Source organism: Engystomops pustulosus, chromosome 6 (genome assembly GCF_040894005.1).
Source record: "Engystomops pustulosus chromosome 6, aEngPut4.maternal, whole genome shotgun sequence".
Classification (NCBI taxonomy): Eukaryota; Metazoa; Chordata; class Amphibia; order Anura; family Leptodactylidae; genus Engystomops; species Engystomops pustulosus.
In genome coordinates this window covers 135,183,432-135,209,871 of record NC_092416.1, presented here as the reverse complement: position 1 = coordinate 135,209,871, position 26,440 = coordinate 135,183,432, and the positions used below count along the sequence as shown (strand labels likewise).

General features: G+C 42.3%; 1 protein-coding gene across 4 annotated transcripts in view; it reads right to left on the bottom strand.

Annotated features, from left to right (window-relative positions):
- Nucleotides 1–26,440, bottom strand: part of TANC2 (tetratricopeptide repeat, ankyrin repeat and coiled-coil containing 2) — a 269,159-nt gene that overhangs the window by 185,852 nt on the left and 56,867 nt on the right. For 3 of the 4 annotated variants that reach the window (XM_072111162.1, XM_072111165.1, XM_072111166.1), the window contains exon 2: nt 1,271–1,336. The exons of the other annotated variant lie outside the window; for it this stretch is intronic. The gene's annotated coding sequence lies outside the window, so the exon portion shown is untranslated. The remainder of the gene's footprint in view (nt 1–1,270; nt 1,337–26,440) is intronic. 4 annotated transcript variants of the gene reach the window in all.

The window sequence follows — 26,440 nt, the reverse complement described above, 5'->3', positions numbered from 1 at the left end:
GGCCACTATTTTCCGTTATGGGATTCACTGCCAACAATAACCGTTTTTATTTTTTGATAGATCGGGCATTTTGGGATGTGGCAATACCTAACATGTTTGTTATTTTTACTATTACTTTTTATATCAGTCCCAGGAAAAGGGGAGTGATTTCAACTTTTTGTTTTTTAAATTGTTTTAAATTATTTTTTTAAACAATTTTTTTTTTTACTATTTCTTAAACACTCTAGGGTAGTGATGGCGAACCTTTTGGAGACCGAGTGCCCAAACTACAACCAAAATCCACTTAATTACCGTGAAGTGCCAACTCGGCATTTTAAGCAGTATTCAGTCGTATCGGCCACCAGTACAGCTGAAAGAAGGAGGGCAAATTCAGACTCTCATTGTAGCCTCTCTCCAGGGTCTCTCCAGGTCTTGAGAGGAAGAATGGTGGGTCCAGCAGGAGGACCTCTAAAGATAATGCAGCCAAGTCCACACCTTCTCCTTTTCCCACAGTTCCAAACAGCCAATGAAGTGTCGCTTTAAAATAGCGCTAAGAGCGGCATCTCTTTAGTTGCCTGGGACTGCAGGAGGATTTGGTGGATTTGGCCCTATTTGGTGAACTCTGTCCTGGGGTGAGTGCCCACAGAAATGGCTCCGAGTGCCACCTCTGGCACCCGTGCCATAGGTTCGCCACCACTGCTCTAGGGTAGCCCTAGGTCAGTGATGGCGAACCTTTTAGAGACCGAGTTCCCAAACTACAACATAGACCCGCTTATTTATGGCAAAGTGCCAACACAAAAATTTAATTTGTCACAGTTTTCATTGATACCAGCACCCTGAGGACACCAATAAAGCAGAAAATAGTCCCAGGCTGAGCTGTCATTTTAAAATGGCTCTGTCCACAGCAAGTCCTGGGCTGTCTGGGACTGCAGGAAGATACCTGGAGTCATCTCTGGTGATGCCCTGAGTGCCCACAGAAAGGGCTCTGAGTACCACCTCTGGCACCAGTACCATAGGTTAGCCATCACTGCCCTAGATGATCTGATCGTTCCTACCATATACTGCAATACTGTACTACTGTATTACAGTATATGGCATTTTTGCACAGTATTCATTACAAAGAGCCACTAGCTCATTGTAACAAAATTCAACTTAAGAACAAACCTATGGAACCTATCTTGTACGTAACCCGGGGACTGCCTGTAGTCCTGTAACAGTATTAGTAATTCACAATAAACAACCCCACTTTGTGCAGAAAGAATAAAAAGTAATCTCTGGAGCAAAGCCTTACCTAGGAAACTGTGATCCAGGTGTTTTCCGTGAGGCTCTGAATCTCCCTCCATACACAACTCAAATCCTGGGAGGGCAAAAAAAAGAAGAGAGAGAAAGAAATGAAATGTTGATTTTTCTGGCACTCGGTCCCCTCCCTCTCTGTTCCCTACACCTGTTTTGAATAATTTCATCTAGAAACAATGGGTCTCATTTAATGCAAATTCTCTGCATGGCGCTGAGTCCCTGCATTCCTACAGACATTGCAGAGTTTTTTCTTTCCACACCATCTACAGAAAAGGAGTAGTTCTAAAAGTGTCACATACAAAACGCCTGCAATGTGCTGCAGCTACCCAGCATGGAGCCCAGGAGCGTCTGTTCACTCTGCATGTTGGTCTTTTACTGCTTTAAGAAAAAGAGCGAATCCAACAACCTGAATGAACTGGAACTCAAAATGTAAACTGCATCAAGACTACAGAACTATCAGCCTTAGGACTTGTTCACACAGTGCATTTTGGTTGCGTTTTCATTGAGTTTTGAAAAGCATTACAATAGTGAGGAGAGGTGATGTTAACGCATCTGTTAATGCGTTAACGCATGCGCTTTGTTAACGCATGCATTAATTAATAATTAATTAATTAATAATACTGTAATTAGGAAAAAAAGGGTAGCGTGGGACACAAATGTGGCGCGGACCCTTCTTAAATACCTGTGCAAGCAGTTTGCACTAGAAAGAATGTGCAAAGTCTGACAGAAAACTGCCGCAAAGCCCTTAGTAAATGTGACCCAAGATTCTTAAATATACGCAGGATAATAATATAACACGTTCTCCAATTCACGGTTATTAACAAAAATACAGAATTTCACAGCTATAATCCCAACCTGTCTTTTGTCTGTCCCTGTATATGACTGTAAATCTGCTAACTATGGTCGGACTCATCTGGTAAATAGCTTCTCTTGTTTGCATACTGGAGTACTCTCTGCTTCCTGCTCCTCAACACTGCATTACATGAGCAGCTCAGACACAGACACTTCCTGCCAGCAAGCAGCAGTGTGCAGAGACTTACTCCACAAGCTACAGGCAAGATAAGGTCTATAGCCGGGAGGGAGGCATTCCCAGAGCTGACTGTCATCATCATCATCATCTCTTATTACTGATCTGTCTTTTTCCATGTGTCAGATGCTAGTAGAATGTTCAGAAGCTAAATAAAAGTGTAGATAAACCTGGACCCTGATACTCTAAGCACATGGTCAGCACACAACATCTCACAACACTAGACAGTTCATGAAGTGTCCGCCCACACTGTGGAATTCTGAGTAAAATTGTAAACTAAGAGTCTAAAAATTATCTTTATTGTGTAAACATCACTAGAATTACAATTCGAGAACTTTCTTTCATGGGCAAACCCCTTTAAGGCTGTGTCACACGTTGCATTTTGTTTACATTTAACACAAGCGTTTTCAAGCAGCTGAAGAGGAGATTTGCCCAACTGCATTTCTGTCAACATTGAGTTTACAAAATGCAAACATTGACGCAATGTTAATGCAAGTGTTAACATAGTTTGTAAACGCAATGTTGACAACAATGTAATTTGGCAAATCTCCTCTTCAGCTGAATGAAAATCCATGCATTAAATGCAAACAAAACGCAACGTGTGAACGCAGCCTAAAGTTGATTCTTAAAAGCCTGAAGTACCAAGGCCATTATTAAAAATGTGCTCCATTTCACAAAATGAATGGAAACAAATGACCGTTAGTGGAAATTGCTGTTTTTCTGAGTACTATTTAGCATTTTCCAGCCTCAAGCGTTTACAGGATCAGTTGTACAAACTCAAAATGGCATACCATAAGAATTGTATTCATGGACAACAGGGAACATGCAACATGTATGACAGATAACAAAACTCACCAGGTAGAGGTCAGTAATATCTGTCTCTTGTGTTCACACCTTACATTGAGGAGGAACAAATCCCAAACACAGATGTGTTTAGAACTAAACGCTTGCGTTTGGGAACTAAAAAAAACATTTTGCCTCGTAACTGCCAAAGCATGTGTTGCTTGTCCCGAATTGTTTAGGTCTATATGTAGTTCCTTCTTCCCTAGATACAATGCCAAAGACCATGGAGCAGTGCCATTTTCGGAAAAAGTCTGCTGCTCAGCTCCGATAAGCTCCTAAAAAGGAACTGTAATGTACCCCAAGTGTGGCAATTAAGAGCACTGCCATCCTTACTGTATCCTTATTTTAGGTAAATAAAGAAAGAAGGAACATCACATTTTTACCTTAACAGCCAAAGATTATACCCATAGAGGTCAAATGGGTATTTTGTCTAAAGAGTCACCAAATCCTGTCTCTATAACTCCTGGTGTACACAATTGTGAGGTGAGTAAAGCTCTAAACTACAGATCAATAAGATCTTTATCTGTGTGTGGGGGGGGGGGTAAACAGCAGAACTGTGTGTGTGTTATAGGTGAGTTAGCAGACTTGAGAGTGTCATTGTGTGTTATATGCATCTCATAGATCTACCTGGATAAACCTGTACACTGATAATCGAACTAGAACTAGAGGGGTCTTGAAGTGTCTAGTTTGAGAATCCCCGCCCACACACTGGAATTTTACACTGACCACCACTGAGAGATAGAAGCTAAAACAGCAATAAAACTGAGTAACATTGTAAAGTAAGTGGATAAAAATGATCTTTATTGTGTAAACATCAGTAGGGGATTGAAATTTTGAGAATTTGATTTTATGGGCAAACCCCTTTAAGCTGTTCTGCAATGGGATACTATGGTTAACACATGAGCAACATTGACAACTTTCTGACTGCTGCTCCACAGAACTGATCAATGACCGTATTGTTCGGTACTCTGGTTCTTTATTTTTTGGGATTATGGATCATATTTGATATTACCAATGGTGGTTTATTTTAGGACCGAATCAATGCGATCCAGACAAAGACAGCTAATGTACCAAAATACTTCAGCGGTGGAGCTACAAATCTGCTCCTGGCCAATAGGTTGAGATATGAATGAGACCTTTGCAGTAAGAGTATGTTTAACATAATATTTTTCTTCTCAAAATGCATAAATCATAGAGACAGTTTATTTTACAAGACTGTCATGAAAACAGAGAATATGAGATCTGTCCACAAGAAGCAGAGGGTCAGGCGGAGTACTGAACCTTTCTGTCATAATCTGGAAGGCAATGAACCACAAAGACTTGTCATGGTCTATTTCTTTCTCACATTCTTCTCTAACCAGTTAAGAGTTTTACTAAAGTAGACCATCCACCTCATCCAACATAAATCACAAATTCTTCTAAGAAGAGTCTCTAATAAGAGATACATTTACTATTACCTTTATACCAAAATACTGAACAAATATAAATTACACTCCAATACTGTGATGCAAACGTGTGTACGCTGTAACCATGAAGGGCAGTTCCATTTGGGCTGAAGTTGGGAGTCGGGATCAATTTTGGCTTGAATAGAAACTAAAAACTTTTGGTTCTAATTTTAAATAATGTTTAAAGACTTAATTATTGACTCATATCTTGCTATATTTTTCGCTCTCTCTGTAGAAAGTCAATGTCCTATACTAAAGTTGATAAAGTTTTTAACCAGATGGGTAAGAAGCAAATAACTATCTCCCCAGAGGCTTCTGCTAGCTATTGGCTCTGTTCTGGTAAATAGAATCTCAACTGCACTAAAGACAGATGGAGCCATTTTCCAATCACCTCCTTCTGCATCTGTTTGGGGAATGCTACTTTTTTTTTTGTTTAAGACATCCTTATGTCTCCCTCAAAATCTAGAAAGCATAGCTACACTGCAACGCTATATGTTGGGGAAATAAAAGGAGAGTCATTGGGCTCTGTTTATCCAATCCATTTGCAGGGCTACTCTAGCGGAAGTCCATTTCTGGCGCTGCAATATTTAAAGGGAATCTACCATTAAAATTACATGGGACACTTTTTTATAGATCCAGGTACCAGGACTGTCATCATCCTTTATATTTATAATCCATGGCCTCCCTCCTTCTACAATGAACTTTTAAAATTACGCTATTGTGCCTGCAGGGCTTTTTTGTGTGTTACCAGAGCCCCTCAGTGCTGCATATTGACAGGCTGTTACGATGTGAAGGAGTACTTCCCCCCTCCCACTGTGCTGAAACTTCCTCTGCTGCAGTGAGATTACAGAAGGAAAAGAGAGGGGGTTGAAGTGCTGAAGTAAGGGGGGTGGCAGAGGACGCACTTACATTTTATCAGAATGGTTAACCTACCCAAAATAAATACTTTATTAAAAACAATGATTAAAAAGCATTGCCCTCATCTCTAAATGGTTCCTTTTCATGGTAGCAACTCACCTAATGGGAGTCCAATGATCCTGCCCAGGCTCTATGCCCTGACTCTATGTTCCAGATTGACAAGTCTCACTGCTACCACCATGCTGCTGGACTGGAATTAGTACTAAGGCCCCTTTCACACTTGCGTTTCGTGCTGCCTAGATCTCCCGGCCCAAACACTGCAAGCCGGAATTGACCCCAGCATGTCAGTTCAGTTCCGGTTTCCAGCGTTAGGGCCGGGCGATTCAGGCAGCACTCGCTGCACGTGTGATGAGAGTTCAGCGCACCACACTCGCAAGTGTGGAAGGGGCGTTAGGGTGATGCCACACTTGGCGTTTTTGAACGCGTTGGCCTGTTTTTTGAAACTGCATCCGTTTTTGACCGGTTTGACCAATTGTCTTAATAAACTGGTCAAAAACGCATTCGTTAAAATGGTCCAAGAACGCGACGTGTGGCAGCACGCTCACAGCCTGTGAAGGTGCAGCATGTAAGGGCTCTTATACTGCCCCAGGAGCCCTTCTGGCTCATTAACATGATTGTAAAATTAGATTTTAGTAGAATGGAAGCCATGAATAACAAGTATAGGAATATTACCACAGTCACAGTGCCTGGATCTATGAATAAATGTCCCTGGTTTATCAGGCTTTATGGTAAATATCCTTTAAAAATTAATGGCTTGTGATGCAATGCCAGGCAAAGCCTTTGGTCCCAAGAAAAAGAAATGTACATCAGTTGATCTGTCTGGTCACCAACTCTCAAAATTCAATCTGAGGCTAAGTGCCCTGATGGTTAAAAGGTGCCCCACAAAGGGAAACCTTGACAATTTATAAAAACAGAAATAAATGTACCCATTGACTACTATGATCCTATTGTCTTTGGTGGAGCCTACGCTGTGAGATTAGCTAAAGATCATGAATGTCAATATGAATAAAGCAAATACAAGCTAAAGTCATGTGACATCCCATACCAGAACATAAAACCCAGTGAGTGTCCGTGTGGCTCTGCTATGTTGTCCTTCCCGCTCTACTACTACATGTGTCGCTGGAGGGCTTATGTGTCAACGGTAGATTATGCGGCCAGTGACACTATACTGATGATAAGGATATGGTTTTTGCTCACTAACAAAACGTTGAATATTTTTAGCAAAGTTTAAGTAACTTTCTCATGTAAAATTCCTATTATCTGCATTCTAGTACGAAACAATACCTTATGACTACTGACACTTTACATTGACACAGTGAACCCTTTATGAGCAAAGAGAACCCAAAGAGGAAGGCTGAGCACCAATAGCCATGGATTCACCACTATTAAACCAGAGTAATAAACTGATTTACAGTAGAACATTATTTTGCTGTTGAATGTTTCAGCCACAAAAAAATGGAATATGGAACAACTTGATTTCATTTATATTATGAAGATGATTGCCAAACCCCAAACAGCTCCAGCATCTGATGCTTATTTTTGGAAAAAAAAAAAGAAAAAATGAAAAAAAGAAAGAAAGAAAGAAAATAAAAAAAAAGAGAAATAAAAGAGTGAGAAAGAGACATGCACAGAGTGAGTCAGACTGTATGAACAAATGTTTGGAGCATAGGATGGCCTCTGTTTGTGATCCCAGCAGTTGTATCCATAGCAATAAGTGTCATTATTGGCTACACCCTGTGGGGCCCATTAACTAAGGGTTGCACTGCTCACTTTTGTCGGACTGTGCACCTTTTTCGAGGAGAACACGGTTTGCACAGGTATTTAAGAAGTGTCTGCGCTGGGATTTTGGCAAGCACAATCCTTTTTTTTGGCACAGCTGCGCTGGATTCCATGCAACACACATTAGGGGCGTGCCGTCGGACGATCCAACCGATTCTGACTGAGCGCGGGAGTTAACTTTCAAAATGTGTCGCAAGCCCTTACACGCACCACTAAAAAGATGGTGAACTCTGTCGGATCTGAGCAGGGAAGCAAAAGACATGCTGGATATTGGGCACACTATCTTAGTGAATTGCGGCACAGTGCATTATCGTTGGACAATGCACTTTTACTTACATTCCGGATGGAGTTCACCAAATGTGCCCCTGTGTGTTCATTAATTCAACCTCCCACAATATTGCATGAATTATTAGCGCAGACGATAATAATGATCTTTGTAATATACCTTATTTTTTTTAACGCGATTAAGTGTCTAATAAAACTCTCTCATAGCGCAATCATCAAGCAAAATATTCTCTAGCTGTGGAAAGAGTACATCTTTAGCCTCCTTATCTGTCTGAAGTAGGTGGACAACGATTTTAAATCCACTGGTGACTACAGGAGAAATAGCAGACAAGGCACAGAGAAGCAGCCTTACCCAAAGTATTTTACAAAGTTTACTGCACCATTCATTTCTGAAATCACCTGCTTCAAAAAGGTTTAGTTACTTAAGGGTAGTATTAGTACAGTTATATTGTTGTATAAGAAGCAGTTTTAGGATTATCTTAAGAACCTCAAAACAGTAAGTGATATGGACGAATTAAGAGAAGCCATCACATTATGACAAATAACTTAAATTTTAGATGTCATTTATTTCAGGAAATAAAAGCAAATAATAAGTCACCTCCTGTGTGTAATGCACAACCAATGTGTATAGCCTCTGAACTTTTATCCTAGGATCCTACGTAAGTGGATGTGCCTACGTGAGCCAATGTGCCAAAAGCAAGATGGGTGAAACTAAATAAGAAAGTCTAATTTGAAGGCGGAATGTTATACAGCAGGAGGAGCCGAGTGTGTTAAAATATATGTTCTATTTACTGTATATATCTGGTCTTTTTATGTGAAGTCATAAGGGCAGTTATATTAGCAACAATAACAACTGTATCTGTATGTACAATCGCAGAGAAGAGGTGGCTATTTAGGGACGTAACCTCCTCCCTGACTTTTCACCACTGTAAGAGCAGAGCTATAAATAAATATACAACAAATTATACAAAAGAACAAAGTTAATGCTCTGCTTATGACAGATTCCATCATAACTTGCACCCTGTGCCCCATTTATGAGGAACACCAATATTTGACTTCTATGTTCTCCTTGCCATAGCTACATTTACACATAACTGCAACTCCTGTAATACCAGGGCATATGTCAAAATAAAAAAAAAAAACTCAAACGGTATCTAAACATCAGAAATGAATTCCGTCCCCCTGTGGTCGTGGTATGGATGTTCTGCAGGCGATGGCAAGGATGAGGATGCTACAAGGTCACGCTGCTTATTTATGTTCCCCGCTCTGCTCATTGAAGGGAGTTTGAGCACCATTATCTCTTATGTGAGATAAATCAGTCAATCTGGGAGATAACCTTTCTGCAGAGTGTAGCAGCAGAGCAATCACCAACATCACTTAGATCTCAGAATACACAACAGGAAAGGCCTTATCACAGGAGGGATTAAGTGATACATTTCCCATAGCAATTAGACAACCAAAAGTAACAGAGAGGAAAGTGGGGGACTACCCAAGTATACATACATAGGCCCAGTCTCCTCTACTGACATGTCCGTTTAATGGAAACCTACCATTTGATTTCATGCATTATGAAGCAAACATACCTTGAGAATGCTGTAGCTACCTTGATGCAGAAACAATCAAGAAACAACTTCTTAGTAGGACATGTTTACCATCCGTAAAACTCATGGTAGATGTCCTTTAAAGAAGACATGTTAGGTCAGTTTGGGTCCCTAAACAAAATATAGGCCCTTATAAATAAGGATGTGGTTGATTTATCTATTAAGGTAAATCAGGTGGCAGGTTCCTCTTCTCTATAGTAGTATAGCCCTTTTTATGGCTAATGCTTTAGTTGCCCAAATCTTTTATAATTTTGAATGCCCCTAATATGCAAATTTACTAAAGAGACTACACGGTGCAGCTACTCCACGCCCCAGAAACCTCTAGCGTTGCGCCTACCAAATCCAGTTTCAGCGTGCAGCTACGAGGAGCTGCGTACAGTCATCCACGAAGCCAGGTTCTCCAAAGACGGAGCTACTGCGATGCACAGAACATGGATTTGCGTACGAGTTCGCACAGCTTCTAGTAGCTGGGTGCTGAAGCTGGAGTGGCAGGCGGAAAGCAAGAGGCTACTGGGGCGTGAAGTAGCCGCGCTGTGTACCCTCAGCTCCGGCTACTCCACGCCCCATTAGTAAATTTGCATATTGGGGGAATTAAAAGTTATAAAAGATTTGGGCAACTAAAGGATTATCCCTAAAAACGGCGACAGTACTATAGATTACAGGAACCTGCTACCGGATCTACCTTAATAGGGAGATCTGTGCTGGTAGGTTTCCTTGAAAGTGATCCTCTGGATCACAAAAAAATTGACATGAAATACAATAACTTTAAAGGGAAACTATCACTGGATTGTAGTTTTATTAACTATTCATGTTGCTGCGTAGCTCCCAGCAGTGTAAAACAACTATACATTTATTAGTAGTGCTGCTATGCTACTTTAGTCATAAAATTACATGGCCTGACAGAGCATTCAGCACAAAGCCCTGGGGGTTAGCAAGTGCTTTGGAGAGCATGTAACAGCCAGAGATCTGCGGGGCTCTGGTGAAGCCCTTCAAAGCACTTGTTTTATGCTAAAAAACATATAGCTGTATGCATGCTGCTGGGAGCTACCAGCTGGTTCAACATCTGATTTTTCCAATTTTTCCAATTTCTCGAAACATCAACCAGCTTCCTAAATTTTCCTATGCACACTGCACTTTGATAGTCTGATACATTTACCTCTGCTCTTCAGTGATACAACCATTAGATTATTTCAGGGGAGGTTTTTTTTGCCCTGCAGGTAAGAATTGTGGATATGAACCTGGCATATTACTGCACTCCTTGTCACCAAGACACAGTAGCAGTTCCCCATAAATAAAGCAGAATACAGAAGAACAATGATCATGAGCTTGGTGGGGAGTGGAGATGTCCTAGAACTGCCAGGAGTTAGTTTTAAGGATTATGTTGGATTATCTCAAGGAGATACCTGCATCTAGTCCACACTATGGACACTATGTGTAGTCACACATACAGATGCCCATATTAAAAGGGTCCAAAATATATGGATGCAGTTAAGTTGGGATGAAACAAAATTTAAACAAATTACGCAGCCAGAATATTAGTAAATACTGGTCTGATTGAAAGCCATTGGAAGCAGTGACCACCAGCTGACAGCCCAAGAGCCATAAATGTAGCACATTTACCTGAAATACTAGAAAAGCAGGCGTGCATAGAGTCTGCCCTGCCCCACAATATATATACCAACGTACTACTCAATAGGAGCCACATGTATAGCACATTTACCTGAAATACTAGAAAAGCAGGTGTACATAGAGACTGTGCTGAGCCACAAGAGTATATTAAATTATATATATACACACACACGTGTATGTGTGTGTGTGTGTGTGTGTGTGTGTGTATTTATATATATATATATATATATATATATATATATAATATATATCTAATATATCTATATCTAATATATCTATATATTTATATTAGATGCTGGACGCAAAATGTGTGGTAGTCATTCCCAATCAAATGCATTTTGATGGAAACACATTGGGGGTGATTTATCAATGCCTCTATTCCAGTTTCAGACCTGGCATAATTGGCCAGTAGATGTATCACGAGGTGTAAGCCTTATGATGTATCTGTCCGTGCACAAGTGGGACAAGCCCCTCCGCGTTGAGTTTCATTAGAATTGCGTTTCAACAGATAATTCAAACTTATCACGTCAATGCTGCCTCATTGTTTACTGTAATTGGTTAGAAATCTATGATCGTGTGATGTCACACAAGTGCAGAGCTTGTTATATCACACACATCTGATTACTGTAATGAGTTGTGCACCTAAGTGATATCACATGATCATAGACAGATTATTATAATTTTGGAAGTAAACAGTAAAGCTTTCTAAATAAGGGGGGAGCAGTATCAATCTGCCTATGCCAGAAAACTGGAGTACTCTGCACCTGTAATACCCTGCACCACATTTTCTGAGGGTCTTGGACCATTTTTAGGCTGTTTTCCAACAGCCTGTCTTAGAGTGGTGGCACACGTGGCACTTTGAACCAGTTTTTAGTCCGTTTTTAGTCATGAGTCTTTAGTCCGTTAAAAATTGCATGCGTTTTTGAAAACGCATCTGTTTTTGTCCGTTTTTCCAAATTATCTTAATTAAAAAAGAATGTATTTTCAAAAAAACGTATGCGTTTTTAAACGGACTGAAACAGATGACTAAAAGGGGGTTCAAAATGCCACATGTGCCACCCCCTTCTACTGATTTCAATATCAACTGATAGGTTATTCCAATATGGGTATCTATTGGATTCTCCAGGTAAACCAAAGATGGTCCAGCGCGGTGAACCACACTGGACCATCTTTGGTTTACATGGAGAATAGCGGCTGCGGACCGTTCCCATTGAGTGTACACCTATACCTAAGCTGCACACAAACAGCCACCCTGGGTTAACATACACATCAAGCGCCCCTGGCCCTTGATTTTTGGTTCACAACACTGCACCAGATTAATCATCCAGCGTCAGACATGGGGATTATTTTGGAGCAGCAGAGATCTGTCTCATTCTACTCTGCACCAACACATTAATACACCAATGACCACAAGCAAAGATCTAGAAAAACATGAAGAATGAATAGAGAAAGTATAATGAAAAATTAGAAACATTTTTATTAGATAAACAATAATCACATTAAGATCGGAGATTTGTACCCATGCAAGAAACCTGTCAAGGCTTGGTTTGGGTAACGGTGCAATGGTATCACATCTGTTCCAAAAAGGTACCACTTAATAGTTAAACACTATGAGCTAATGTGGCAGAAAATAAATCAGTAGCAAGCACAATCCTCACACATTTTTATACAACTACACATGATGCTATAGCTTACATTCTCAATGTCTATAATAGCGTAGTATCACACATTAATGGTTCATTATGGAGTCTAGTTACATTAACATACACATCAATAATCTCCTCTACAGGCTACAGGGGCATGTGATGTCTGAAATGTACCTCCGGCCAATATACATCATTTTGTACGTTCAGCAGAAATCAGCTCCAATATGTATATACACACATGGGACTAGATAATACATATAAAGATTATTGCATTCTAAAAAAAATTGTAGATAATTCTAATTGGCGATTCCAGGTAACAAGGGCGAATAAAAAATAGCGTCCAATAAGATACTACTCCATGTAGGAAGGAAGAATATTGGAGATTTATAGAGGAGTTAAAGAAGACACTTGGGATTACAAATTTTCTTCGATAATTTTGCCTGAAACTAGTCTTTTCGTTTTGTCTGTGATGAAAACGTAATCCTTATTCATATCTTCCCGGGGCATGCTGCAAACCCAAATACAAGTCCATTGATGTGAGTAAGGCAAGTTCTGGAAGAAGTGTATACAATACATGATATGCTCTATTAGATTACTCTTCCAGAATCCTATACACGTCACACCACTCCATACCCTTAACCCGGGAAACCCTCTATACTCACATATACAGACTCCCCAAAGTTGCAGCAGGAGGAAATAAGGAGAATATTCCAGAATAAAGCCCTGTTCCTCCCAACACGGGGCCGACTGCAGATCATATACAGGTCACAACAGTAGAAAGCAGCGTATGTTCAGCGAAATGTGAGCTGCTTCATTTTTTTTTCCTTTCTCTCTATGAAAACAATGGTGTTGCGGCTGCTTGGTCAGTCTGGAAAGAAACAAACCAGAGTTGCTTGTTCTGTCATCCCATCTTAACCATTTCACTGACAGAACTTTCTCAGAAATATTTATCCAGTAGAAAAACACAGACAGAAAGACATCCAAGACACAAACACACATGGTAGAAAGACAGAGAAACCTTACAGACCTCCCTTATCTTCTTGATAAAAGACTAAACATAAAGCCTTCTAGGTAATGGATATCGCCATGGGCATGGCCGTCTAGGTAATGGATATCGCCATGGGCATGGCCGTCTAGGTAATGGATATCGCCATGGGCATGGCCGTCTAGGTAATGGATATCGCCATGGGCATGGCCGTCTAGGTAATGGATATCGCCATGGGCATGGCCGTCTAGGTAATGGATATCGCCATGGGCATGGCCGTCTAGGTAATGGATATCGCCATGGGCATGGCCGTCTAGGTAATGGATATCGCCATGGGCATGGCCGTCTAGGTAATGGATATCGCCATGGGCATGGCCGTCTAGGTAATGGATATCGCCATGGGCATGGCCGTCTAGGTAATGGATATCGCCATGGGCATGGCCGTCTAGGTAATGGATATCGCCATGGGCATGGCCGTCTAGGTAATGGATATCGCCATGGGCATGGCCGTCTAGGTAATGGATATCGCCATGGGCATGGCCGTCTAGGTAATGGATATCGCCATGGGCATGGCCGTCTAGGTAATGGATATCGCCATGGGCATGGCCGTCTAGGTAATGGATATCGCCATGGGCATGGCCGTCTAGGTAATGGATATCGCCATGGGCATGGCCGTCTAGGTAATGGATATCGCCATGGGCATGGCCGTCTAGGTAATGGATATCGCCATGGGCATGGCCGTCTAGGTAATGGATATCGCCATGGGCATGGCCTTCTAGGTAATGGATATCGCCATGGGCATGGCCGTCTAGGTAATGGATATCGCCATGGGCATGGCCGTCTAGGTAATGGATATCGCCATGGGCATGGCCGTCTAGGTAATGGATATCGCCATGGGCATGGCCGTCTAGGTAATGGATATCGCCATGGGCATGGCCGTCTAGGTAATGGATATCGCCATGGGCATGGTCTTCTAGGTAATGGATATCGCCATGGGCATGGCCGTCTAGGTAATGGATATCGCCATGGGCATGGCCGTCTAGGTAATGGATATCGCCATGGGCATGGCCGTCTAGGTAATGGATAGTGCCATGGGCATAGCCGTCTAGGTGGCATTGCTGGTGGGTGTACAGGTAGTAGCCTATACCAATATGTTTGGGACCAGAAGGCAGACATTGCCTGTAAAAATGGTTATTAGACTATACAGGCAGTCCCCTACATAAGAACACCCGACTTACAGACGACCCCTAGTTACAGACGGACCTCTGGATGTTAGTAATTTACTGTACTTTAGCCTTAGGCTACAATAAACAACCATAACAGTTATTAAATGTGTCTGCACATAAGATTTATTGTTAATCCAGGTTCTTAAGACAATCCAACATTTTTAAAATACAATTGTCACAAAAATATTTTGGCTGGGTTTACAATTATAAAGTATACAGTTCTGACTGTTGCTTTGCTTTTGCTTTTTAAGGCAGCGGTCTAATCTTTCCACTAGCATTGCGTTTGCTAATGCACCGCTAGCGCAAGGGGCTCGGCCTGATCACATAGGAGTTACCAGTGAAATGCTTGAGATCGCTAACCAGCCCCTGGTGTCTTGCATTTAAAACAATACAAGACAATCTGTATATATGTCCATAAGCCAAAATGGCTTCAGTAAAAAAATCCCTAATGTGAAAAAAAAAATGCGTGTGCGAAAGGGTTCGGTCACACAGTGCTTTTTGGACCGTTTTTAAACGGACTGAAAACGCATGCGTTTCATATGGTTACTATACGTTTGGCTGGTTTGGATCGGTTTATCTTCATTTCTAGAAGTGTGGGTAAGTGTGAAACTGATTATAACCAGCCAAACGCACGGTAAACATACAAAACTCCACGGTGTGACAGCATCCTTATGCTGTTAAGGCAATTAAATAAGGAATTGATGGAGTATCTGGGAGAGGCTAGTTATCTTTCCATTTTACCGTCACCAATTTTAGCTCATGGGGAAATTTAAAAAGAATTTCACTCACTGGGAGGAAGATTCATTAACACTAGCGGTTTCACTAAGACTGCTCTGGCCTCTTCGTGAATATGGGCGCAAACTCGGCCAGTTGCACCCTGTAGACCGGATCAGAGCTGGCAAAGTTTTCCACTAAACTCTTCCAGTTTTCACGCTCCTGCCGTCCTCGCCATGCCCAAAGTGGGGGAATGCCAGAAACTGGTGGGGAGACCGAGATTCATGTGGTTTCCTGTCAGAAAACTGTCCGAGAAGCCATAATAAAAATCCCCCAGTGTTGGGTGTTCAGAGCTCTTTGCAGTGAATTCAAGAAGGTCCAGTTAGTTGGGCAGTAAAATAAGTGGATGGTTTTTCAGTGTCCCTGGGCAGGACCCAGATGCATCATTCAACTCTTCATAATAGTTTACATAAATGTTTTAATACTGCAACATTTTCAGAACCAACCATCTCACCGACACTCTATACTGCAATTCTGTACAGCATATATTTCCCATCAATAACAAGTGAAGGCGGCACAGACGCTTTATCTTCAGGTTGATGAGTATCACGGAAGAGGTCCCTGCGGTGTACACAGGCGCGCTGTATAGCTGACGGAAGGCCTGTTACTTTCCCTAATTGCTGACAATCACAGCATCCCTCAAAAACAGCAGGGATTTATCTTTGCAAACCTGCATTTAAATCCCATTCAGATTTTTCAAACGGAATTTGATTCACACTTTCCCCACCACGGTTCTCCCTGTGGAAGATCATTTCAAGGCATTGCACCAGGGGTATAAGAAATGCAAGGAGGGAAGTGTAATGGTTTTGTTTGCAATTAACATCAGGCCATGGAAGTGGAAAAAGTTGGGTCTGCCTGAAAACAGTGAAAAGAAGAATTCTTCCCTAATAAAAGGATAAAGAAAATGTGGCAGCTTTCTAGCCAAAACAGTACCAGACAGACACAGAAATTGTGCGGTATTGGGGAATTTGGCAGCAAGATTTTACACAAATCACATTCATGTGCGGCAAAGAATAGACAATTTGTATCAATTGTTAACATTGTGTTTGAGTAAACATAATGCAAACAGTGTTAACACATTGCATTTACATTGCATTCGCGTAAACTTAAAGTTAATACTATGCTGAAACTTAAAGGTCTTGTCTGGAAAAAAAACTGTTTTATGCTATATAAAACAGTTTTCTATTAGGTCATATTTTCTGTTTAGGACAGTTTGACAAATCTGTCCCAATAATTCTAAGTTGTTGTCTTGGATTAAAAACCCACCTTGGGTTAGCCACTGCTTCACCTCTTATTAGAGGGATGCTTTTCTTAAAGAGAACCCGTCATGCAAAATAACCCCCCTAAACTAAATATATTTTCATAAACTTACATTAGAGAGCATTGCCTCTATCCCTTCATTATCCCTCTACATGCCTGTAAACCTAAGCAATGAGGTCCTAAAGCTGTATGCAAATGACCTGTGAAATGTCCAATGAAGCATTAGCATATTCAAGCTGTCCACTCTATTCATGAGTGGGAGGCACAGCCACACCCCCAGTGCTTGACTGACAGCTTGTATAATGATGTGAGGCTGTATAATGATGTGCTTCCTGGTGCTGCCGCCCCCTGCAGCCTGTGTGTGTGTATAGGAGATACAACAGCTCCAGGCAGCCATGTTACAGCAGAACATGTCAGATTCATGTGTAACTGATGTGTGTGTCTCTCACCTGTATATTAGGAGGATGCAGCATGTCAGCAGATGCAGCACACACTAGCCATGCTTTACTATACATTACACACAGACATGAGCAGGGGGAGGAGAGGGGAGGGGGAACAGGGGTGACATCACTGCCTCTGACCATGTGACCAGCCTCATTTACATGATAAAGAATAGATGATTTTACAATGATTAATGTATGAAATAACTAGATAAAGGCTGGGATGGGATCCTTGTGAGCTGCTCCAACAGGTAGTAGTGACAGGACAAGTGACACAGACCTGATGAAAGGTGTCCTTTAAGGACAGTTAACATCTGTGTTCTGGCTTCGATTTAGCAATATATTTTTTTCAGTAATTCATTTTTTCCCCCAAAAAACAGATGCAACTAAATGGTAGGCTGAACACAGATGTGAACTGGCCCTTAGCATACAGCCTAGCATTGGTATATGGAGATATTTCTGAATATACCATTAATTTAAAAGTGTAGAAAAAACATGAGGCCACCAAAACTGCATTGTTCTCCGATTATGCACAGCAAGTCCACAGCTCAATACAGTAGCATTGTAGTGTATGGGATTTATGACATTCCCATTCACTTATTATGGATTTTTCATTTACAGCAAATAAGTGACGTGATCATGATATGGAAATCAATCTTTGCAACAAAAAAGATGAGCTCATCTTCCTGATTCTGAAAAATATTGCACCATTGCATGCATCAGAAATCACTCCATTGCAGAGAAAATTTTGCTGCAGTTCTCCAAGCACCCGATTAAATCTTTGCAGGGTGTGTTTATAAGTGGGGGCAGAAATTACAAAGAGAGACATATTATTAAATCCCAATCCAAAGAAAGTGTTTGTGTGTATGTACCTACTTGTTTTTCTAATACTGGAACTAGAACGTTACATAACTGGAGGTTAATTTTGTAATTGGTTTTATCATTTTAACATTTTGCATCAGAAATATTGTAATGTTAGATGCATTTTTAAGGATCCATAAGTACATCAATTCCATCTTAATGACACAATGTAGTGGTTATCATGGCTAGCAATGCTCGCTCTATAACATTTGCACAGCGCTGCGGAGTCTGAAATAACCTGCATTACTGAGAAATGACACATTTGGGACGTGGTCAAGAAAAACACTAAAGTGCAAGTAAAGGAGCTGAACAGAATGACATCACCAGGGTTAGCGAGCTGCCGATTTATGGAACCATTCAGCATAGGTGGTCAGGGCTGGTACAGTGCAGGAATTCTAACAATGTTTACATATGTATAAAAGTGCGGAACCTGATTTCAGAAATTACAGTCATACTGTAAAATGCACTTTCACAGCAGAATGCTATAAAAACGGGATTAAGACTGGAACATGTAAAACAAATGTCTCTATTCAAGCTATGCAGAGAGTATGTAAGAGGTCCCCCTCTGTCAAACTATCAATCAGCCCTTGTCTACTTATACCAAACACTAAAATAAGTCTTGGGGTGGAATTACAGTACGTAGCGCGATGGTCGGGCAGACAAGTGCTGATTGATTCCTTACATCAGCATTTATACAGTATCACTAGCATTGATTCTCTCCCATACAGTAGGTAGTAACATATTGTAGACATCTCACTGGAGAAGTGCTCGAGGGGGTGTACATCTCACCTAGGTTGCTACGTAGTGTGAGATGGTAAGTCCAGGATTGACCTGTTGCTCAGCAGTATTATGCTGCTGAGTTGTTGTTTAATCTTGCCGGGCCTGGATTTACAGGGAGTGGCAGGTAGGTTTGGTAGTGGGACTTGCCACTCCCTCCCCTCGATCCGGTTCGGGTTTTGGATCAGGTGAGCTCTGCTCCTAATCAGCCTGTGAAGGTAAAAGCTTTCCAAAAGCTTACAGGTCAGGCCCCCCTCTCAGCCAGGAAACAGCCTATGTGGGTTTGGAGGAAGTTGCGAACGCAGCCACTGCGGGAGCTAAAACTCACCCTGCGATATCCAGGCTAAAGACGCTGTGTTTGTGAGTGTCAGATAGGTGAGACAACCTGTTAGTAAGCGCCCAGACGGGTAGGTCTTTTGTTTGAATTTTTAAAAGCACGGTGTTGCTGTATTTATGTTTGCTGGACTGTTTATGCTAAAAATAAACGCCAAGTTTATCTTTTATACATCTACGTCTGCTGTGAACTGTGTCCTAACACACCATCCCCCGGGAAGATCCCTACAATTGGTGCTGCGGAGCGGGCAAAACGGTTGCTAGGGGCAACGGTGTGTATCAACTTGGCTACAGCTGCTTATGTCCTGGGTGAAGACTGCTACTTCACTCCAAAAACAGACAAGCGCCATGGAGGAGATGTGGAAGCAGTTTATGCAAGTGAATTTGCAACAGCAGCAGGCTCAGACAGCGGCTAACCTGCGCCATGAACAAGCAATGGCTCAACAACAAAAACTCATCGAGCTCCTGATAGCTAAGCAAGAGGCGTCTGCAGAGGCTAATCCACAGCCAGCGGTGACAGCCGCTCCAGAGACTTTTTATGTGAGACGGGCTGTGCAGCGAGCGCTGCAAAAGATGACTGCTGAGGACGATGTTGAGGCCTACCTAACTGTCTTTGAGCGTGTGGCTGAGCGAGAGAAGTTACCAGCTGCTGAGTGGGCAGAGGTCATTGCGCCCTATTTAACAGGTGAACCTCAAAAGGCCTACTATGACCTCAGTGAGCAGGAGGTCAAGGACTATACTCGGCTAAAAGCAGAGATACTTGCCCGACTAGGAGTTACCGCTGCTGTCCGTGCCCGGAGGGTACGCAACTGGAACTACAGTCTGGACAAATCTGCGAGGTCCCAGATGTATGACCTGATCCACTTGGCAAGAAAGTGGTTGGAGCCAGACACCTCTACTCCTGCACAGATCCTAGAGAGGGTCGTGATGGATCGCTACCTCCGAGCACTGCCTGCTGACCTGCAACGCTGGGTGGGACAAGGTGATCCTAAGAATGCAGACGAGCTTGTCAACCTTGTGGAGAGGTTCCAAGCGACTGAGGACTACCTCCGTGATGTTCATGCAGCTTCTTCACCTCCCCGGAGTGCCAGGTCTGTGCCGTCAGCTGGTAAGAGACTTCCATCGATTGGGGGAGTGTGGAGGGGTGCTGATCGAGGGAAAAGGGCTCAAGAGGTATCTCAGGGGCAAAAGACTGGCGATGGTCCCGGGTGGCCAAGTGGCCCTAAAAAGGACTCCCTGCCAGGGAGACCAGGCCCTATCCAGTGCTGGAGATGCCATGAGGTGGGACACGTGTCTGCCCATTGCCCCCTTACCTCTGAGCCAATGGAGTGTGACGCTAGCCGGCGTCAGTCGCTATTTGCTGAACCATCTTGTGTTGCAGTTCCTGGACTAGAGACTGAACCGCAAGTCTGCAACATTACCATTAATGACTTCCCTGTTAAGGCGTTGCTGGACTCAGGAAGCCTTGTAACCTTGGTGCATGCCAGCCTGGTGGCTGGGAACTTTGGGTCAAAAAAAACACATGAGTGTGGTTTGCATACATGGTGATACAAAAGTTTACCCTATAGTGCGGGCTAAAGTCGGGACTGAACTAGGCTCCGTACAGTTTGAAGTGGGTGTGGTTAAAAACCTCATGCATAATGTAATATTGGGACGAGACTTTCCGTTGTTTTGGGCTTTATGGGGAAAAAGAAAAACCCCCGAAAGGAGTGAGAATACCCCTAAGGTTGTTGCATTACCCACTGTAAATGATAAAACTGTGCAGGATGAAAGTGATGCTTTTCCTTTACAGGTCCTGGCTGGAGAGGAGAAGGAAGCCTTTCCAAGTTTATCACATAAACTTGATCAAATCCTGGAAAGACAGGGAATCCTTGGTGGCAACAAATCCTGGTAATAATTTGTCACAACCAATCCCTTCGGTCAAGGTTGGTGATACCCTATCAGGGTCACAGAAACAGGAGGCTAAGGAGTTTTTGCAGAAAAACAAAGACAAGTTTTCTGACCTTCCAGGGCGTACACCCCTCATCCGTCATCACATTGAAACTGGGCCTAGAAGCAGAGTAAACCTCAAACCCTATAGGATACCAGAAGCACGCAGAGAGGCAGTGTCTGCTGAGGTGAAACGTATGCTTGACCTAGGAGTGATTGAAGTTTCACAGAGTGAATGGTCCAGTCCGATTGTGCTAATCCCAAAGCCCAATGGAACTTGGAGGTTCTGTAACGATTTCAGAAGGTTGAATGAGATCTCCAAGTTCGATGCTTATCCTATGCCCAGGGTAGATGAGCTGATTGAAAAGATGGGTAATGCCAGGTACATAACCACCCTCGATCTCACAAAGGGCTACTGGCAGATTCCCCTTACTGATGAGGCTAAAGAGAAAACTGCATTCTCCACCCCTGAGGGGTTATTCCAGTATGTAGTGATGCCATTCGGGTTACATGGAGCACCTGCGACTTTTCAGAGGTTGATGGACTTGATTCTGCGTCCACATCGTGATTATTCAGCTGCCTACCTCGATGATGTGGTCATTTTTAGTCCCGATTGGGAAAGTCACCTCTGTAAGGTACAGGTTGTGTTGAATGCCATAAGTGATGCAGGGTTGACCATAAATGCCGAGAAATGTGCACTAGCCCTAGAAGAGGCCAAGTACCTAGGTTACATTATTGGGAGGGGTTTGATTAAGCCACAGTTAAATAAAATTGAGGCAATACAGAATTGGCCTAGACCCCTGTCAAAGAAACAGGTCAGAGCTTTCCTGGGTATTACGGGCTATTACCGTAGGTTTGTGCCGAACTTTGCCTCAGTTGCAGCCCCGCTAACTGACTTGACAAAGGGCGGAAAGTCAGCAATGGTGACGTGGACTCCAGAGGCCGAGAAGGCTTTCCAAAGCCTTAAGTCTTCTCTGTGCCAACAACCTGTGCTAGTTACCCCCGATTTCAGGCGAGAATTTCTGGTCCAGACAGATGCCTCTAACACAGGGTTAGGTGCAGTTCTCTCACAGGTGGTGAATGGTGAGGAGCATCCGGTGATGTACTTGAGTAGGAAGTTAACCCCGGCCGAGAAGAATTATGCTATTGTGGAGCGTGAATGTCTGGCAGTGAAGTGGGCCCTAGAATCCCTGAAGTATTACTTGCTAGGCAGGAAATTCAAGTTAGTGACAGACCATGCCCCCCTAACATGGATGAAACTAAACAAGGAGAAAAATGCAAGGGTGACTAGATGGTTTCTGTCCCTACAAAATTTCAATTTCACTGTGGAACACAGACCAGGGAAATTACAGGCGAATGCTGATGCACTGTCAAGGGTACATTGTCTGTGGGGACAAAATGCTCAGCCCTCCGGTCTGAAAAAGAGGGGGGGGATATGTAGACATCTCACTGGAGAAGTGCTCGAGGGGGTGTACATCTCACCTAGGTTGCTACGTAGTGTGAGATGGTAAGTCCAGGATTGACCTGTTGCTCAGCAGTATTATGCTGCTGAGTTGTTGTTTAATCTTGCCGGGCCTGGATTTACAGGGAGTGGCAGGTAGGTTTGGTAGTGGGACTTGCCACTCCCTCCCCTCGATCCGGTTCGGGTTTTGGATCAGGTGAGCTCTGCTCCTAATCAGCCTGTGAAGGTAAAAGCTTTCCAAAAGCTTACAGGTCAGGCCCCCCTCTCAGCCAGGAAACAGCCTATGTGGGTTTGGAGGAAGTTGCGAACGCAGCCACTGCGGGAGCTAAAACTCACCCTGCGATATCCAGGCTAAAGACGCTGTGTTTGTGAGTGTCAGATAGGTGAGACAACCTGTTAGTAAGCGCCCAGACGGGTAGGTCTTTTGTTTGAATTTTTAAAAGCACGGTGTTGCTGTATTTATGTTTGCTGGACTGTTTATGCTAAAAATAAACGCCAAGTTTATCTTTTATACATCTACGTCTGCTGTGAACTGTGTCCTAACACACCATCCCCCGGGAAGATCCCTACAATATTTACAACGGAGAAAAAAAGAAGAATTCTATGAATTTACAAGAAAAATTCTAGGAATTTTAAAAAAATTAAAAAGGGGGCAGGGGGGGCTGGGGAGTTGGAAACTTTGTACTAGTCCAGTAATGGGTTGTGGCATTTGGACTCATGCCACTTATCACAAATTCCATCCCCTTCCTGCGTACAAACTGCAATGTAAAGTGATTTACACAGTTAGTTAAGAATGCATTGCATGTAAGGCTACATTCACATCTTGTTGCCTCCATCTGACCGGTGTACATCAAGTCCTTCAGGAAAGACACAAGCTACCTCTTTCCATCCTGCACATGCATTTCCTATGCGCTCAGCGGAGGCCATTGGAGCCTATGGGGGACAGATGCATAGCATAACATCCCTCCCTGGCCTCCACTGAGTGTATGCTCAGGGAGGTTCCTAGTAATAAGCACAGTTAGGTCAGTAGGGAGACACCCTGTACACCAACAACCTTGGATTTAAATGGAACCACAAGGAGAAGAATATGAGGCAGAGGGTCCTACCTGATAATAATAATATATTATATATTAAATATAACATTATTATCTTTTCTCCTATCTTAGATCCATGCTAGGTCTTCATATCACAACTTTTGGTGCTATACAGAGGTAGTAAATTGCAGTACAGAGAGAAGCCACATACACAACTTTACAAGATATTATTTTATTTATTTTTTTTTTATAAAAAATGATAGGGCCTGTTTGATACATGACATTTTGTTCTAGTTTATTCACATACTGCAGCAACCGGTTGGATTTCAAGATCACACTGCAGGAGCAGATCTCTGAGCATCATAATGATACATATTATATACAGAGATCCTGCTTCCCAGCTGTAAATACAGTTCAGCGCTGCTATTTTGCAGGGAAACAGGGACTCCTTGTACGATATTTAGCTATACACACCTCTGCACTGTGGTCAGTACAGGAAATCCAGATAGGGACAGTTCATGTCTGTTATTTCATCAGTTTTTTTTTGGATAAAGTACCGTAGGTTATTTTTAACCAAAACAAAAAAAACTGGACCTAATCATTATTTATGCAGGTGTACCCCATTTCAATGGGAATCAAGGATACACCAGCACCCATATATTTTGCACTAGTAATGCAAGGTACCGAGGCGTTGCCCTAAAGTAGCCAAAAAAGCTGACATTTTACAGAAAGAAGAATTACAAACAGAAAAATCTAATTTTGTGTCTCTGTAAATATGGTTATAGGAAATAATAAAGCCAACTAATCTACCAACCCGTCAGCAGAACAATAAGTGTTTAATCCCCTTCCTTAAGCAGCGGGAGAAAGCGGTGGCAAGGGCTTTGACAGGCAGAATAATATCCTATACTTTCCATATCTGCAAGGATTTACATCCCTGGGACGAGCATTACTCTGTCAGCAAAATACGTCCTTCTTAGAAAATACATAGAATTCTACATTGTTGAGTCAGACAATAGAAAAGGAATGAAATGTTTATTATCAGGTCTGCAATTTTTACGTCAATGAGGAATAATAGAGGAGATTTCTCAGCCGCACACTGGGCAAAGTGTTGATTCACTTAAAATTGTCAATGTACAGTTTACATCCAGCTATATCCTTTCTAAGTACCACAATACCATAATATATAATTTATAGGAGCCAGGAGAGACTTCCTTTCTAGTGGTCGTCATCCATCAGTAAAGCACATGCAAAGCCACATATGATATCACCTTAACCTCGTAGTGGCCACTGCATAGAAAAAAAAGAAGCCACTGGGAATTTTAGTGGTTTGCCAGTGGTCAAGGGAGCGCGGTGGTGCCCGTATTTTATTTGTCACAGTCCAGAGATTTATTTATTGGAAACTAAAATAAAATCTTATATTAGATAATAATAAAACATTCAAAAAAATTATTTGGACTACATATAATCTTCAGAGACAGTATTTTTCACTTGGAGTGATTATAGAACATAATGCTAGATAGATGATAATTGTAAACTTTGTAAAATACTTTATTATAGAAATATCCTCTAAGCTTTCTGTCCTGTATCCACTGAAAGCGCAGATAAAAGAAACATTATAAAGTAATAACTCTATAGAGACAATCCCTGGATAGTTTAATCTCTGATCATCAAAGGGAAATATTATCTAGGTATAGAAATAGTTCATCATTAGCCTCCTTAGCTTTTTGCAGTGGACGAAGGTTTTTAGAGAGACAACTCACTACAGGAGAAAGAAGGAGAAAATAGGCAAAGTGAAATAGTTTCCCAAAATGACGTACACTACAAAGTTTACAATTATCACCTGCTCTAATTATTCTTTAAGTAATTTCTTGTTGCATTCAGAATCCTGCCGATTACGGTCTAAAACCTTACAAGAACAAAGTTAGCATAGCTTCTATAGTACAATATACTGCAGATAAGAAAAATCTACCATCAAAAGCAAGCATGACAGACCAGGGACACTTCCTTGTGGATCCAAGTTCCGTGACTGCAGCAGTGTCTCAACCTCCCAATTGCTTCCACCGCTCTTCCCCAGTCTCTCTGCCTACTGTAATCTGTAGGAGCACTCTCCTCCCCCTCCCACTGTACCACAGTGTAAAGGCTTGTGAAGCTACAGCTCGTAGTGTCGGAGTAATGCCTCCACAGACCTTCAGCTGATTTTATAAGGAAGAAGACCATGGATAACTAATATAAGAAGGTTACCACAGTGACTGCGCCCAGATCTATGCCTAATTGTCCCTGGTTTATCATGCCCAATTTTGAGGGTAGATTTCCTTTAAGAAAGATATAAAGTAAGCTACAGTACATCTACTATGTATACAAGCCATGTATACATGGACTGAACCAGCAGGAGGTTGTTAAAAGTTAACACATAGATGGGTACAGTTTTAAATATGAATAGTTATGAACTAAATTGGCGGAAAGGACAGAACCCAAGATTAAATGCAATTCTCAGCTAGACTACCTATGCATTTGTATGACCAGGGTCCATTCACAAATGGGATTTTGCTCTGACCACCTATATAACAGGAGGAGAACAAAATGACTCGCAGATTAAGGCTACATTTAGATTAACGTGTGCCTGCCATACCGTAGCACCGTAGCTGCTCACCCCCGTACCTCTTCATAGAGAAACATGGGGCACGGCACCGTACTCCAGGAAAAGATAGGACATGTCCTATGTTTTTACAGGGTATGGAACGGTACGGTACCACACAAGTGCGGCACCATACCACTCCCGTAAGGCGCCGTGCGCCCATTGCCGTCTACAGGGGCCGTATATATATGTCCCCCAATCGGGTGTGTGAATGGAGCCTTAAATTAACAAAACACAGAGGGGGTCATTTACTAAGGGCCCGATTCGCGTTTTCCC